At 40.9% G+C, this 17,438-nt stretch overlaps 1 protein-coding gene across 3 annotated transcripts in view; it reads right to left on the reverse strand.

Moving 5' to 3' along the window:
* The window catches only part of cdk6 (cyclin-dependent kinase 6), an 81,304-nt gene that overhangs the window by 18,748 nt on the left and 45,118 nt on the right, over positions 1-17,438 (reverse strand). The window lies entirely within an intron of this gene.

The raw sequence follows: 17,438 nt of genomic DNA on the forward strand, positions 1-17,438 counted from the left end.
TTAAATGAGATCCTCGGTCAAATATGAACTATTAAAGGTGCTATAAACGATGCCAACAGATGTCGCACTAGCACCAGCGTCTGAGACCAAAACACCAGCTTCCCTTCAGCCACTCCTCCCCCTCTTTACTCGCAACAAGGAGAAGGAACATTGAGGCCCATTTGCAGTTCGAACGGCTCTCCGTCTGGGGAACAACAGACCTTGACTGATTCTAGTCTAACAAGATTCCTGGTCAAAAGCATTTGTAGCCTCTTAACATGGTACCGTGGGGAAGGAATTTCTGGACAGTCACTAGTGTTCACCATCTGAAAATCACAGTGCTATGTATGTGGGTGGTCAGTCACTACTGTCCCTTCATAAATATGAGGATGGGCAACGGTTTCACAAGGTTGGACTCACGTGCACTGAATGTGCACATGCAGCTGGTGCAGAAATGAAAACAAGGAGCATAAAAAATCCGAATTTACAATGTATGGAGTCCATGGGCAAAGCAGGTTTTCGGTACCACTTATGGGTATTAAACAACACTTACAATACAGCCTCAGTCTACCATGGCCTACACAAAAATGTATGATGGCAATCCCAGGGTGGTATCTGTAGTCAGGCAGGGGTCAATGAAGAATTACACAGGGGTCAAAATTCAAAAGTGGTCCAGTCATATTGAAAAGTATACCAAATTACTTGCCTGATCACAAAGATTCCAGTAAGATACAGTTTGGACTATGTATGACTGAATGCTATGATGTTATGGGTAAAAACAGCAAAAAATGTGACAAAGGTCAATTTTAGTTTGTAAAGGGGTCAAAAGCTAAACTTGCTCCAATTTGGGTAAAAAGTGCTGGAAATTATTGGTTGAGTGAATAGGGTTTTAAACAGGAGCTAAAAATTGGAGCAATTTTTAACTTCTGACCCATGTCCAAATTGAAATTAACCTTTTGTCACCATTTTCGCTGTGTGCTGGGGCAGCAGGCTGAAGGCAGCTGACACGAACAGGATCAACAAGCTCATCAGGCTCTGTCCTGGGGGTTGAGCTGGAGTCTGTGGTGGAGGTGTCAGAGAGGAGGACACTGAGCAAGCTGCTCAGCATCCTAGACAACACTTCCCACCCCCTGCAAGCCACACTGATGTCCTGTCAGAGCACCTTCAGCCATAGACCACCGCGGTGCACCACAGAATGCCACAGGTCTTTCCTATCTGTGTCAATCAGTCTGTATAATTCCTCCTCCTTCTGCATGATGAATACATAACAGAGTTATTCAGAATTATGTGCAATATTGTCAAATATCTTGTGCAAATGTCTTCCAGTCCTTTGGCATAAATTTGTTGTCCTTATTGAAAGGAAACAACAAAACAAAAACATTGTTCACTGTTTTCTATTCTTGTACGCTGGCAAAATAAAGTTGATCATTATCTTTACCCCATAACATTCAGTCACAGATAGTCCAAACTATACCTTTTTGGAATATTTATGATCACACAAATAATGTGGTGTAGTTTTCAATATGATTGGAACATCTTTAAATTTTGACCCTTGTGTATTCTTCATTGACCTCTACATGGCTAGAGCTACTACCTAGAGGATGACATTTTTCGGGAATTCCCGTGGGTCACGTGATTCCTGTGGGATTCCCGCGGGATGGGAGTCAAAATTTTATCAATCCCATGATTGGGATGGGACGGGAATAAAAATGAACGGGAGCGGGCAGGAACGGGAATGCCAAAAATAGATGATGATTTTCATCTATTTAATGCCGCGTTCACACCGGGCGCGATCAGATGCTACAAATTCGCGGGGGTTGCGCGGCGACAGACGTGCCTCCTCCGCCCGGTGCGTCGCTCTGCTTTTGCTCCGAAAATTCGCCCCCATGCGTCATCAAATAGGAGGAGCTTCCATTCCGCTCGCCGGCTCCGGTTGTCAGTCAAGTTAACATGACAGACCTTGATCACACGGAGCGAGTTGTTTTGAAAAGCTCCCAATACAGAGAGTATCATTATTTGCTGCAGGAGCTGAATCTGGATGACGGCTGCTTTCAGCGGTCCTTCCGCCTCTGCAGGACCCAACTTGAGGACCAACTGTCCCATTCACATTCTGCTCGCTGTTCCACCAAAAAACTGTCATAATTGTGTTTAGAAACCAGTCACCATTTATTTTATTATACATCTGTGTAGTTAATAAGTAAAATAATCTCCATGAACGATTTGCTTGCGCGCGCACGTAACATAAAAAGAAAAAGAAACTCCGCTCCCGCTGCTGTGGTGCTGCTGCTTGCTCCAAAAACTCTGTCATAATTGTGAAATAAAGGACAAAAGAGACATAAGTCCTGCTCACAGGCTGCTACCAGATACAGGACATGTTCACATCTTCAGTCAAACTCCAGACATCTCCACGTCACTACATATTCAGTCCCTGACAGTGGTGGGCACAGTTAACCAAAAAATTAACTTCGATAACAGATAACCAGATAACTGAAAAGTTATCTTCGATAAAGATAAAACCATAAACCACCCAAAAATGTATCAGAAGTTACAGATAACCGATAACAGATAAATTCCAATATTATCTCTGGCACATTTACAACTACTAGTAAAACAAATTTAATAGCTTCTAATAATATTAAAAGTAACAACAGACTCAAACAATGAGACCACACGTTTTTCTTTCAACATTCTGCCCCTGCTGGAAGCTCTTGTTTACTACAGCACTCCCAGCACTGAGGCACCCCGAAAGCAGCCATAAAGCCAACTTTCTATCAATTACAATGCTCCGGTCAGGCGGAGGTCTTGAAAAATAAAGTCATGCTGAGTTATGGTTTTGATTTATAAAAAACATTAATACCGATAGAATAACTCCATTAATATCAATTCTGTCATTTGTACAAAGTTAAACTATAACATATATCTTTTAATGTTGAATAATGCACTAATTCTGAGGTTTTGTAACAGACAGATTGCAAAGGATTCTGGGTAAAAGTGCCTCTGCTAAACACTGATTGGTTCAGTCATTCATTATGTAAACCAACATGTTAATGTGACGTCTGTCGTGTGTTGGTGTTTAAAGATAAATGTGCTTTTGTAAAATATTCCATTTTTTTATTTGTAAAAACAGGCATTTTTACGGAGCCCTGCAAGCGTCATCGCAAAATGTTTTGCACGTGGAGAGAATGTGCGCACGTTTTATGATGTTGTAAAACGTGCTTTACACTGCGCAAGATGATTTTTCATACAGGAATTTTTTGGACCAAGTTTCAGGTTAATCGTGCGTCCTGCATCGTGTAGTGTACATGGAGTATCAAGCTGCAGTCAACATCTGACGACCACATCCTGATCGCCGATCGTATGGTCGAATGAGAATCAAACCTGTTTGATATTATTGTGCTGAAAAGCTACAAGCATCCAAACGCTTGCACTGTGCCTGTGCAAACACTGCAGAGCTGTCTTGTAATGTTATTATTATTATTATTTGCTGTTGTTTTGTTTTTAAACTTCATTTGTTAAAAAAAAAAAAAAAAATGCCATTTGCAAAGCCAAAAAGTTGATTTGACAATCACCTGATATAACCGGGGTCAAAATAAATAGAACACTGCCATCTACTGGTTCCCAGACGCTTAGTACTTAGGGCGAATACTGCCATGAACACTACTGGCCAGTAGATGGCAGTAGAGGCCTTGAAAACAAAATTCCAGATAATCCCTGTCTGCTACTTTTAAAATGCATGGAATTTAACAAACGCAAATATAAAACCAACATCTATAAACGCAGAGAATATATTCAAGAGAGTTTTAGGCACTAGAGTTTAATGCTGTTGTCCGTGGAGCCTGAACAGAGTGTCTGAAATGCATTTGTTCTGTCGTGCCGTACTGAGATTACATCATTGTACCCATAACGCACTGCGGGGCATAGCATGTGCTCACAAAACCTTAAAAATTAGCACATTACTTTAAAGTTAAAACATATATCTGATATTTTCACTTTATAAAACTTCAGACATGACAGTAATTTTAAATAACTTGTCCAAAATTTGTCTGGTTAAAATTTGAACCATAAGTTAAAAATGTATGCCTCTGGATGACTTAGGTGATATTGCCAGCATATCGGTATGGTGTTAAAGTAAATGTTTGTTTTTTTTTGGGGGGGGGGGGGGGGGCTGTTTCTCCTTTGTCTGCAGAGGATTGAGATGCTTTTCATACAAGCAGTTTTCTTCTGTTAGCAGAGGGTATAACTGCATCTGTTACAAAACTTTTAACAGGTGGGTGCTGAACTGATTTTAAATTTTAAAAATGCTTGTCACTGTTCGGCTTTGTTTATCTGTATCGGACAAAAATTAATCGGAAGATAATTGGTCCGATAATGGTTTTTAAAGTTATCTAAAAAGATAATCTGATAATGAAAACATTATCTTCGATAATTATCTGTTATCGGATTATCGGAAGTGTGCCCAACACTGGTCCCTGATTGGTCATCACGGCGCGAGACATACGGGAGTGGGATGGGAGTGGGACTGATTTTGAGTGGAAGCGGGATGGGATTGGGAGTCATCTTTACAGGAGTGGGACGGGACGGGATTTTTTTTTTTTTTACTCCAGTCCAGGACTGGGACAGGATGGGATTTTTTTTTCTGGGAGCGGGATGGGACGGGAGTGAAAATCCACTCCGTGTCATGCTCTACTACCACCCTGGGATGCCCACCATACATTATGTAGTAGTCCATGGTACACTGAGGCTGGATTGAAAGTGTCATTTAGTACACTTAAGTGATAATGATTATCTCAAAATTGTTTATTGGCTCATGGACTAGAAGGGGTGTTTGCTTCATCTAAATTCTGGGAATGTTAGTGAATGGTATGACTACATTGTCGGCGATCATGTTAGCATCCTGTCTGTTATTTTCCTGTTGTGAAACACTGTTCCTGTGAGTTAGTTGTTCATTCTGGTTGATTCATTTCTGCTTTGTCCTTTTGTCCGAGACTCCAGTGTTGCAGTTGCAGACCGAACAGCCCCACCCCCAAAATTGGTCCACCCTGCCTTCACTATGCATGCGTCTTCAGCTGTGATTCATGAATTATCACCTTGTTTTTGCTTCAAACTGCACTCCAGTCATCATCTGTCTCAGGAACAGACATCTTAAGCTTTTGTACAACAATAATTTCCACATAAATTCAGCATTATTTCATCATAAAAGATGGCGAAAGCGATCAGAGCGCCACAGCTAAGGAGCTGCTAGCTATTGCGTTCACTGCACTTCCGTCATTTCAAAGCATCACGGAATGTCGCCTCGTTTCTGCTTAAATCTGACTTTAGAATTATGTAAAAAGTTTTACCTTTATCATCTGATGGTTAAAAATCACATTAAATCATTTGATCACTTTGGGTGAAGAGACTCCGTTTCAGACGTGCTACTGTGGTCTGAAATAACGCATGCGCAGTGGAGGCAGGGCGGACCAATTTTTAGAGGTGGACCATTCGGTCTGCAACATCAAGAATGGTGTAAAAGCAACATTGCTGATGGCTTGAGAGAGGTAACATGGAAGAATGGCATCACATGGTTATTCTGTCAGTCTCTTCTATCTGAGTGTCGATCCCCTTAATTTGTAGAGTGCTGAAATCCCAGACTCTGCCCTTACCTTCACTGGACTACAACTAGGGCAAAAAGATGGCTGAGGGCCATGTATCAACGGACTACTGGGGTACTTGTGGCCATTGCGGGGATTTGATCAGGAACAGACCTGTCAGCTAACTATAACGATCGCACTTAATTTTTAAAGAAATGGTAATATGACCTTCATGCTTCGTTCCATCAACTGTCTCACGTGGCTGGCATTTCTTTGTTGTGCTTTGTTTGATTATTTTTTTTGTTATTGTTAGTATGGCCAAAGCAGATAGTCTATGTCCAGTCATCTTGAGGTTTCTTTCTGTAATAAAACAAAACAAACACCAGAGGGCTCTTTTCCTTACCATTGTTATCTGTGTGCTTGCTCAGGGGGGGAGTAAGGTTCAACCTTATCCCTGTGAAGCGTCTTGGGGTGACCTATGTTGTGATGTGGCACTATATAAATAAACTGACCTGAATTAAATTGAAATGTCTCCAATTCTGAAATGACAGATGCTATAAGAGTTTATAAGTAACAACTCTTTTTTGTGGCTGTTGCTTTAAATAGAAAGGAGCTGCCGCTTTCCACACCCCTTCTATCTTTGAAGATGTGATATCCTTCCGTCTCTCACACAGACTGTGTAGACTTGTCATACAGAACCATCAGGGAGAACGGTATGTACTTCTGTTCTGTTTCTTAGATGCCCAAAACAAATAAATACATAAGTAAAAGTATTTCAGTGATATATTTTGCTTACGCACATGTACAGAATCGTGGGATGTTGGCGTGTTTATCATAAGACACTTACCACCTATAACTGTAAAACGCAGATGAAAAATGAGCTTGCACAATACGACCCCTTTAATTTCTCAGAATAAGTGGTCAACATGACATGCACAGGTCAATGATTTAAATCCCATCTGCAAATCATGTGGGTCACCGGTTCTCCCACTACTACTCTAGTGAAAGATGCAGTCAGCAATCCTGTCTGATTGGAACTTTTTCTACAGCAGGAGAGGGAAATCCCGTATCAATGAGGTAAACCCATAACTGACCACACACTACCCCAGGCTGGAATTCTTAATTGAGGCAGAAGCTTATAAGAGGATGCATTTTCTTCTGAACTGAATGAGACTATTAATAGAACCTGGAGCTGCATTTTGCAGATGTGTGATTCTTTCTCATCTCCTGCTTCCTGCTTTAGCAGAAAAAGGGAGGAAGTTGAGGCTATTTGGCTGAGAAGCAGTGGCTAAGACACATGACCAGAAATGAGACATATGCTGAGAATGAGCAGACTCTTTAGGTCATTGAGGATTTTAGATACAACAAACACTAAAGAAAAAACATGAATGGATGCTGCAGAGAAAGTCACTGTTCACTGTCAGGCACCAAAACACTGTGTTTTGAAAGACTGGTTTCTTTTTTCAAGCCCCCCCCCCCAAATTTGTTTTCTCAAACCTTATGAGAAAATGATTATGACTTCATAGAATTTTTGCAGTTGCAAGCTCAAACATGAAATTTTTGGCTCTGCAAATGTAAGACACCAGGGCTAATATGCACGTGCACGCTTACAAACACAGCCTTCTAGGAAGAACCACAGCCCTTGAGCTCAAGGTATATCCGCTGTGCTGCATTACAGTTATTCGAAAACCTGGCCACAATTGAGAGATACATGCACATGTATCATTGGTCACAAAAAAAAAAAAAAAAAAAAAAGCACTCGTATCCACACAGTAAAAACTAATGCACTGCACCAGTCAAACCACATCATGCACACAGTTTCTGTACAGATTTCCACAGTGCATACACGACACAGTGACCGTTCATTGCATTTGCAGTACGCTGTTGTGGTTTCAAATTTAAAAAGTACCATTATGTTTTTTGCACACTAAGTGTTTTCTAAAATGTTTGAAATTCACAATGCTCAGTTTGTGTTCCATCAAGCTAAGATGATCATAGCTACTGACCTTTCCATCTCATCTACACTATGATCTCGCTGTAGTGTTTCTGTAAGGTAAATACACATCTATGGCCTTGTTCACACAGAGGCATGAATCGCGTACAGTATATAGCGTTAGCATGACGTGCTAACTGTGTACCGAAGATGCGTACAGTACCACACGGGCATACCTACCAACAATTGACATTACCAATGCGGGACACCCACTCGTGGCTGCGAGCAGCAACAGTGCAAAGCGTAACTAGGGGGGGGGTCTGTGAGCGTGCTCAGACCCACACAACTGCAGGACTAATGGGCTTCCCACACACACACACACACACACACACACACACACACACACACAATGTTGAAACCCCCTGCCAGTATGCAGCATCATACATGACTGGTGTTATCATACTGCAGAGGCTGCCCTTTTTGTTATACGGTATACACTGTCGAGCATTGTTCCCCGACGTCTGAACATCTCATTGACTCAAACAAGATGTATAATTATGCTACATGCCTAAAGCTATATGCTCACTGTGAAACACGCCACTGTGAATAAGGCCTAATAAGACAAGTCGGTAAGTATTTTTACAGCAACATGTTCAAACTGTTCAAATACTTATGAACCCGACTGTAGGATGTAAAAAGTCAGCAAAATGGGCTGTGCAGTTGCCTGACATAGGAGGAGAAGAGACCAACCTGTCTATCGACCTCCAGGTAATTTGGTACTGGTGGTATAATTTAGATGACAGCACACGCTACTTTAAAAAAAAAAAAAAAAAAAAAAAAAGGATGTCCGCCAGCTGTGATGGTGCTCTTTGGGCTCTTCTCTCCTCTTTACCTTCCTCTTCTTCCAACCATTTTTGCATTCCTTCACTTTTAGTCTCTTTCTCACTCTTCACTTTCTGTTCTGCTTCACATTATCCCCCCTTCATTCCTCTTTCCTTCCTTCCCTCATCTGTGCATGCGCACAGTGACAGAAATACATGCACACAGCCTAAAGAAGCTACATAGAGCAGAAGGATAAAAACATTGCTCTTAGGTCAGCTGGTCTGCCACCCTGCTTCCCTTCCGCATGGTAACAGCAAAACCAGTCACCACTCATAAAAGGGGCGAGAGAGAGAGAGAGAGAGAGAGAGAGAGAGAGAGAGAGAGAGAGAGAGAGAGAGAGAGAGAGAGAGAGAGAGAGAGAGAGAGAGAGAGAGAGGAGAGAGAATGAAGTTGACTCCAGATTAAAAGACAACATTCTGAGAATTCCTTTCTGCTGAGAGCATCCACACCCCCTCCTCCTCCTCACTGCTCCTCTCCTCCCTGCTCTGCTTCAGGGAGGAAATGGCTTCTCCTACCCCACAGGACCTCAAGACCTCCTGGGTCAGACCTCCAAGCTGGTTTCTCTTGCAACATCCAGACCTGTGCCACCAGTGCACTGTGCATACTCTGCAGAAGAGTATATGGCCAGAGACACTGTTGCAGAGATGTACTTCAACTTCCAGGTTTTGCGAAGCCAGGGTGTCAGTTTGTTGTTTACACTGTAATGCCACAAGAATAGGGGTAGGAATCTTTTGGCACCTCGTGATTTGATTTCAATATGATTCAGAGGGCTACAATTCCATCATAAAAACATCATCAATGCATCTTGATGCATCTTCTTTTCTTGACTTTTTTTTTTTTTTGACTGTGTGACTGCTTGTTATTTTTTCAAAGCAAAATATTTGTAATGATCTGTAATTAATTTATTAATTTGCATTCTTTAAGAGCTCAGCCATAAGTTGCACTTGTGTGGCTTTCATTCACTGATGTATGTGCACACTGACTGTGCTGCACTAAGGTACTTTGTACTTGTGTCAGAATAATAAAAACAGGAATGTGTGTTGTTATAATATCAAACGTTTGTTGCTGATTTGCTGACATTCATAATGAAAAAAAAAGACATCAAACACAGCATCTGTCTCATCTTGTGCATGCGGAGTTTCCTTTTAATTCCACTTTGGATTCAGTGAGATAAACTGTGCACACTCCATCACGATGCCCTACCCATTCATTAACTTTCTATACCCGCTTACTCCAACTAACAGTCGCAGGGGGGCTGGAGCCTATCCTACTAGGAATAGGGCATGAAGCAGGGTACACCCTGGACAGGATGCCAGTCTAAGAATCCAAATAGATCAGTGGTCTCAAACTGATTCCAGAAAAGGCCAAGAGGTTGCAGGTTTTCTTTACAACCACCCACTCCACCAGGTGATTTCACTGATTAGCATCACTTTGAGCAGATGGAATCAGTTAATTCCAAGTGTGGAGTAATGCAAGTGATGGGTGTGGAGTTGGGGTGATGTACCTCAAGCAAAAACAATCACAAGTGCTTATATAAATTACATAAATGTTCATTTGTATCTGTGGCCAGCGCATGCTGCTTATGATGTACTCAAATTACAGAAAATTTGGGAGACACATTGGGCCTCATGTATCAATGTTGCGCACTTGTGGCTTAAATTTACGGCGTAAACTTGAAATACACCAAAGTCGCCGTGACATGTATCAAGCAGTGCGCACCTGCCCATTTCTGGCGTACGCCTGACATGATCTTGATAAATGCGGCGGGTGGAAACGATCGTAATTATAATAAACACGCCCATAAATATTCAGACTCCACTTCAGACACACCCTCATTTTACGACATGGAAGCCAGGAAGACGGCAATGAAAAAGAACTCCACCAATCACGACGCGTGCCAACAGAGCGTCAAAAGCGGCCGTCGTATCAATTGTTTTGTAGTATATAATCAATAAAGTGTTACAGTGGTCCCTCATTAATCGCTGGAGTTACGTTCTAAAAAATAGCCCATAATACGCGAAACCGCCATGTAGTCAGCGTTATTTCTTACAATTATTATAGACGTTTCAAAGCTGTAAAACCCCTCACTACACAGTTTATACACTTTCTCAATCAGGCATGAACATTTTCTCACTTTTTTCTCGTGTGTAAACACTCTCAAAGTTCAAACCTTAGTAGGAAAATAATACCAAACTGTTTTCAGGCCCAAACATTTGTTTGAGAAATAAAAATAGAACGTTTTCCTATAAATAATTATGATGGCATTTAGAACTAACAAATTAATTTTAACAATCAACGAACGAGGTCGGACACATAAGAAATTATTAATAGTGACTCACCAGTATTTCACAGATCGGGCATCTGCGTCCTGGCGCTGCGCCTTTTCCCACTCACATCTCGCTGCAGCAGGTGTTTGTTTCCGTGTGACAAACACGGTTATGAGTAGTTGTTGGCGCGCTTTTCTCTTCTGGGCAACAAGATTCTTATAAACAGATACGCAGAACACAGAACACTGTAAAAAAAAAAAAGCATGCAAAATTGGACTAAATACTCCGCGAGACTCCGAGGCCACGACAGGTGAACAGCGTAATAGCGAGGGACCACTGTATTCTCTTTTCACGTGTCAATAATTCTTGACATGTGGATATTTGCTCGCTCAATTAATAAGACACGCCTAATCTGTCAGATTTCTTTATTTTTTAAATGTATTTCTGTATTTATTTTATTGTGACAACCGAATGGAGACGACAAAACCTGGTTGCAGCACGGGCGAATTAAGGGAATGACGAAACTACAGTTGTTATTATCAATTTCATAGTCTAAAACGATCACACCACATGACGTTAAGCTCAGCGCTGCTCTGGCTCCAGGCTCTAAGTCTGGAGAAAAAGGTGAGCAGCGCTTTCTTTGCAGTCAGCGCTGTGGCCACGGATCGTGCTCCATAACAATCCCGCAAAGGCGGGATTTGCATTGATTATTATGTAGTATAATCAGGAAAGTGTTATTTATGTAACATATGCATTGATTTGTATAATGGCACTGTTTATCATGTTGACCATCTTCATTTTTATGTGGATTCCAGCGCTGGTTCATTTTGGAGTATAATTTACGCCACCTCTCGACCTGGTGTATATTTTCAGCGCAGCGTACGCCAACGACCACATTGATAAATGCCAAGCAGCGCAGCTGTTTTGGCGTACACCCCATATACGCTCAAATATCGCCGTACGCAACGTTGATACATGAGGCCCATTGTGCCTCACTGCTACAATGCCACCGGCGTCCTCCTGTCACTTGGGGACATTCAGAATGACCTGAGTCATAAGTATGACTGGAGCAAGGTTAAAGGTTCAAGGACAGAAGACACAGGGATGGATGGATGGTCTTTGGCATGGTGTCAATGTTTACATTTCCTCTCACTAAGGTGCAGGATGAGGATCCAGTTCTCTGGATGCACAATATGCCAAATACCTGCGATAGCCAAATCAATAAGACCACAACTGAAAGTCATCAGCGATTACAGTACATCTGGAAAGTATTCACAGCGCTTCACTTTTTCCACATTTTGCAATGCTACAGCTTTACTCCTAAATGGAGTAATTTCACTTTTGTATTCAAAATTTTAATCACAACACCCCATAATGACAACATGAATAAAGTTATTGTGAGATTTTTGCTAATTTATTAAAAAATGAAGAAGTCACATGTACATAAGTATTCACACCCTTTGCTCAAAACTTTGTTGATGCACCTTTGGCAGCAATTATAGCCAAGCTTCTGGCATCATGTTCAAGAAGACTTGAGGCTGTAATTGCTGCCAAAAGTGCATCAACAAAGTATTGAGCAAAGGGTGCGAATACTTATGTACATGTGACTTCTTCATTTTTTAGTAAATTTGCAAAAATTAAACAAAAAAACTTTTTTTATGTCATCATTATGGGGTATTGAGTGTAGAATTTTAAGGGAAAATGAATTTCATCCATTTTGGAATAAGGCTGTAACATTAAAAAATATGGAAAAAGTGCAGCGCCGTGAACACTTTTTGGATGCACTGTAGTGTGGGGGACAGTTAATGTTCTCAAAAGCACAACCTGACATCTTCATAATGAAACCTCCCCCCCAAAAAATCAGGTAAAAGCTTCACATTGCATTCTCAGCTCACACGTTGGAATTTGTGTGAGAAAATGAGCAGAGTTGTTGAGGATGTGACGTTGTGTCTCCAGAGAGGCCCTATTTGACGCTCCAATCGTGCGCCATGTTGTAAACATCATTATTTCACTCCTGCCTCACTTTCCCTCGTTCACTTTGCAAAAAGCACCCAGCATTGCCTCAACCATTGTCAATGCACCAGGCCAAGAAAGGAAATAAGAAGGATAGAGAAGATTTAAGCGAAAGGGAGGAATGAGAGCGAAACAGAGGCAGAGTGCAAGAGCTACACATTTAACAAGAAAAGTGCAACAGCAGCATATGAACTGTATACAGTGAAAGGGAGGAAAAAAGGTACTACAGCAGTTACCAAAGTATGCACATCTTACAGGAATGTAGCATAGGGTGTTCGGCAAAGCGAAACAAAGACAGCACAGTCAGTAGTGCTCTCTCTCTCTCCACTGCTACCACATCCGCACATCATTAACTGGAAAATTCCTGATATATGCTGTAATTTTGTATTTCTTTCCCTTCCTCTTCCATTTGCAGTTGCTGGTACAGACAAGGCTTTAATGTTGTGTGTGTGTGTGTGTGTGTGTGACACCAGCATATTAGTACCAGTTTTCCCCTAATGGGATGATCGCCAATGTGCCTTCAACAATCAATTAAAATGGTGTTGCATAGATGAGCTGGGGTTTATAGGATGTGTGTGTGTGTGGGGTAATCACACCAGAAAATAAATACGATACATAGCTCATGGCACTTGTGAATGCACATATGTGTAGACACATTCATGTGTATGTGTTCTACATTTGCTATACTGCACGCGTTTTGATGATGTCAAAACTGGGGCAGCCACTTTGGTCCAGCCATTTGCAGTTAGAACAGAGACGATTTTCCCTTTTTTCCCATGCTGAGCCCTGCCAGGAGATATCTAAACATTCCCAGCGTGTGCTGCACGTGCTCTGCTGTGTGCAAAGCAAGGATCCCCCCCCCCCCCCAACGCTGAATGCTTGCCTTTCTTTCCTTCTGTCTAGAGTAGAATTACATTCCCTGCATCTGAATACTCATATTAGCTTACTATATAGTAGGCAAAAAGCAGTATGTCACAATCCGTAGGGTATCCAAATACTCAGATCCCATGAGGCAGTTGAAGCATGGAAAATTCAGAGAAGATGGCAGGCATGAAAACAGTAGCAGTGTCCAAGGGGTAGTGGCATTACAGAAATATAGATCAGGAAGCATTTTTAATAAGTGTGCAGTTGCAAAAGGAAAATTTGGCAGCATATGTGGGTTTGTGCATATGTGTCATCTGTAAACATCTGAGTGAAAGGATGGGTAAGATGGTGTTGGTGTTGTACATCCAAACTGTGGTCCTAGGTCTTGCTCAGTTAATTCTAGTATGCAGTACAGTAAAGACTGGGTCGCAGCCTTCTTAACAGACATCGGTACATACTCAGTATTTGGACTCAGGTATTGTCTGCCATGTTTTAAAATTAAAAGAATGTTTCTGCCATCAAATGGTTAGGTCACAAAGGTATACCTTTCTACACTTGAACAAAGCACCCAAAAAGATGCAGCCCCATCATTACAGGTCTAAGGACTACTAGATCAGTCAATGTAAAAAATAAATAAATAAAATTCTATCTGTTACTTTGGGTGAATTTCACAAATGTTACCATAAAAAGTCCACATTTTGCCTACAATTTAAAATTTCCAAATTCTACAAAGAACTGTGAACAGTGCTTAGAGCAAGGGTGCCCACGTTCTGTCCTTGAGATCTACCTTCCTAACACTCTTAGTTGTCTCCCTGCTCCAACACACCTGAATCCAATGAAAGACTCATTAAAAACCTGCTAACGAGTCTTTCATTGGATTTAGGTGTGTTGGAACAGGGAGACAACTAAGAGTGTCAGGAAGCTAGATCTCGAGGACCAAACTTGGGCACCCCTGGCTTAGATGAAGCAAACAAAACCATTGGAATATAAATCCATTCAGAACTGAGGGTGAAGCAGCATTTTCTATGAACTGTGAGCCAGTGACAGATGCTGTATGGCTGGAAGATGCTTCGCCATGACATTAGCTTATCGGACCTTTGGTCTGGATAAGATAAAAACAACATACATCAGCTGAGGGTAACTTACATTAGTCTTTCTCAAGTTGTGATAGATCATATTAGAATGTGCTGCAGATGCTGGGTAGCAGAGGTGGAACGAAGTCTCAAGTCAGCTTGCAAACAATTGGTGGTCATTATGACTTGAGACTTGCTGATTGATGACCACTACACTATGGAATTACCATGGGTATTGAATGGCAACCACTTGGCCAGGCAACCAGTTCATCTGAAAGTACTCATCTAGCTATCTGTCACAGGAAGGTGATAAGTGGGCCACATTTCCAATTGCTGGGGTCCTCAACACGGACGCACCTGCACACTGGATAATACAGATAAACACACCATGTGGCTAAAATGCCGTAGTTGACATTCCCTCTCAATGCATCTTAGTCTCCCTAAGTAACCGTTCATTTAACAAAAAGTCATTCCAGTAGTGCCCAAGGATTCTCCAAAAAGACCTAGTATCAAAGGTGTCAAGTCACTGGTTAGTGTGCAAGTCTCGCAGCCATCCAGTAATCCAGGAACCACCAGGACCTTAAAGACTTGGACCTTGTTTTCCTGCAAAGATATTAGCATTACCAAATACCTTTGTCCAGTGACCTCATGACTCCACAAGATCTTAGCAGCCAACTCAACCTCAAAACCCAAGTTTCCAGAGACACAAATGTTACTGCCAAAATAAGTGAATGCCTCCACAACTTTAACACTTTCACTGCAAACAGATACACTTCTGATGCCCAAGTCCTGGAAGTTACTGAAAGCCTGCATCTGTGATGCATATATGCCTGCACAATACAGGTTGTATGTTAGGGCATGAAGCACTGTGTTTATGAAAATTGTAAGACACCAATGCTGTATTCTCCCAAAACTACTAACAATAGTGTGCTACTGCAGCTTGCATAGTCTTCTTAAATATTAATAGTCTGTCCAATTGTCCATAGAATCACACCTATGGAAAGCAGGCTTTTTATATTTGGTATAATGATACATTATGACTCAAACGTAAGATTCATGAAAACAGTCAACCAAATCAAATAACACTTGCTGAAAAAGTGTTGATTTACTATTAAAACAACAACACTGTTTACATGTGGCCAGTATGCTGTCAGTGTGTCATCTGATCCCCATTAAATCCTAAACAATAGCTCAAACGTTACCTTGAGACTGCTCACATCTGGAGCTCATGGATTTGCACTGCTTCCTTGATTATTCAAAGAAATTTTCAGAGTGTATGATCTGAAAAGACTTTTCTTTCTTGAATTCATTTATATAACAAAGTTTAATAAATAAATCACCATAGCTTTGGGGAGAAACCATGTGCAAGCACATGACATTCCAACATAATCTTAACTGCATTGTCATCTGTATCTTATGATTCTTATTATTTTTTACGTGCCACAAATAACAGCAGAACACTCTGCACACATGCCCACAAATTTGTGAAGGTTCACTGTACAGCAGCTGGATTTCTTGTTTGTCTTCAGATGTCTCACTACTGTAAACTGTAAACCTCTGAATGTCTATGACCTGGATGAACCTTCATTGATACACCAACAGATTTTTTTAAAAAACTAATTTTCAAACTAGAAACCAAAATGAGAATCACATAAAGAGTCTGACTACTCCTGAAAGCTCTATATTTTTAAAGTGCGTCTACTGTTTGAGCACAGGCACAAAATCTGGTTTCAATTTGTTTAATGTCGTCTGAGATACTGGCGTCTTATTCGGGTAAGCATAGTAGAAGGGTGGTAAGCAAAGAGAGCTCAGGGGAAGAATGGGGAAAATACCTTTGATCAGGTAACTGCACTCATCTGCACTTCACCAGACAAGACAGAAATGAGACATAGTGCATCTGCACCAATGTCATCACAAAAGCGACTCATATCAAAATCAGTCGTGTGAAAACAGCAACAGGTCAGTGACTCATTCTGCTGATAAAAAAAGCAGATTCAAGAAATGAAAAAATATAAAATTCCCCTCTGTCATAAAGAACACAGTAGCAATAAACTCAGAGGTAACAAAAACACTGTTTTTTTCATTGGGAAATTACAGTATCTCATGTATTTCCTTACAAACACAAAAAACACTGAAGTCTTGAAACAACTGCTAAAACAAGACCTGACAGTTTGTTAAACCAATTTATCCAGCAAAAACACATCCATGACATACAGGAAGCCTAATGGGTTTCACAAGACCAAGTGAACAGGCTTGAAATCCAATGTCTGCGTAATGTCTTAATGGCGACGATGGAAAGACTCTGCAGAGAGGTCACTAGGGGTCATAGAGGTTAATATTGAACCTACTCTCAGCAAATATCTGCTATTCTGGGACAATATTACATGTTTTACCGACATTTTGACTCTTGGATCGTGCTTAAACATTTGCATCTCATGCCACTGTGGCTTAATGGTGAAGATTGTTAGTTCTATTTATCACATTTATAACAGTCAAACGTAATTCAATATAATGGACAACAAAAGCATGCAAACTTGGCTGCAATCACAAAAAAAATTCTTATTTTAACTTTTATTTTTGCGCCTATGTTTGTTTGGTTACAAGCAAAAGGTCACAGGAGTGTCAAGTGTACATGATAATAATAAAGATCTTTCAATGTAACACTACTTCTACTACTTCTGCTTTGTCCTCCTTATGTAGAACCAATTTAAAGGTTTAATTATATATATCTGACAATTACAAAATTTTAAAAGGCCGTTTTACCTGCAAACAATATCTTGGATAGGTAATTCATGTTTCAAACCCTGTAAAACCCACAACCAGCTGGTCGGATTGAAACGCAAGTATTCTTCTTAAG

This window comes from Thalassophryne amazonica, chromosome 20, assembly GCF_902500255.1.
Source record: "Thalassophryne amazonica chromosome 20, fThaAma1.1, whole genome shotgun sequence".
Lineage (NCBI taxonomy): Eukaryota > Metazoa > Chordata > Actinopteri > Batrachoidiformes > Batrachoididae > Thalassophryne > Thalassophryne amazonica.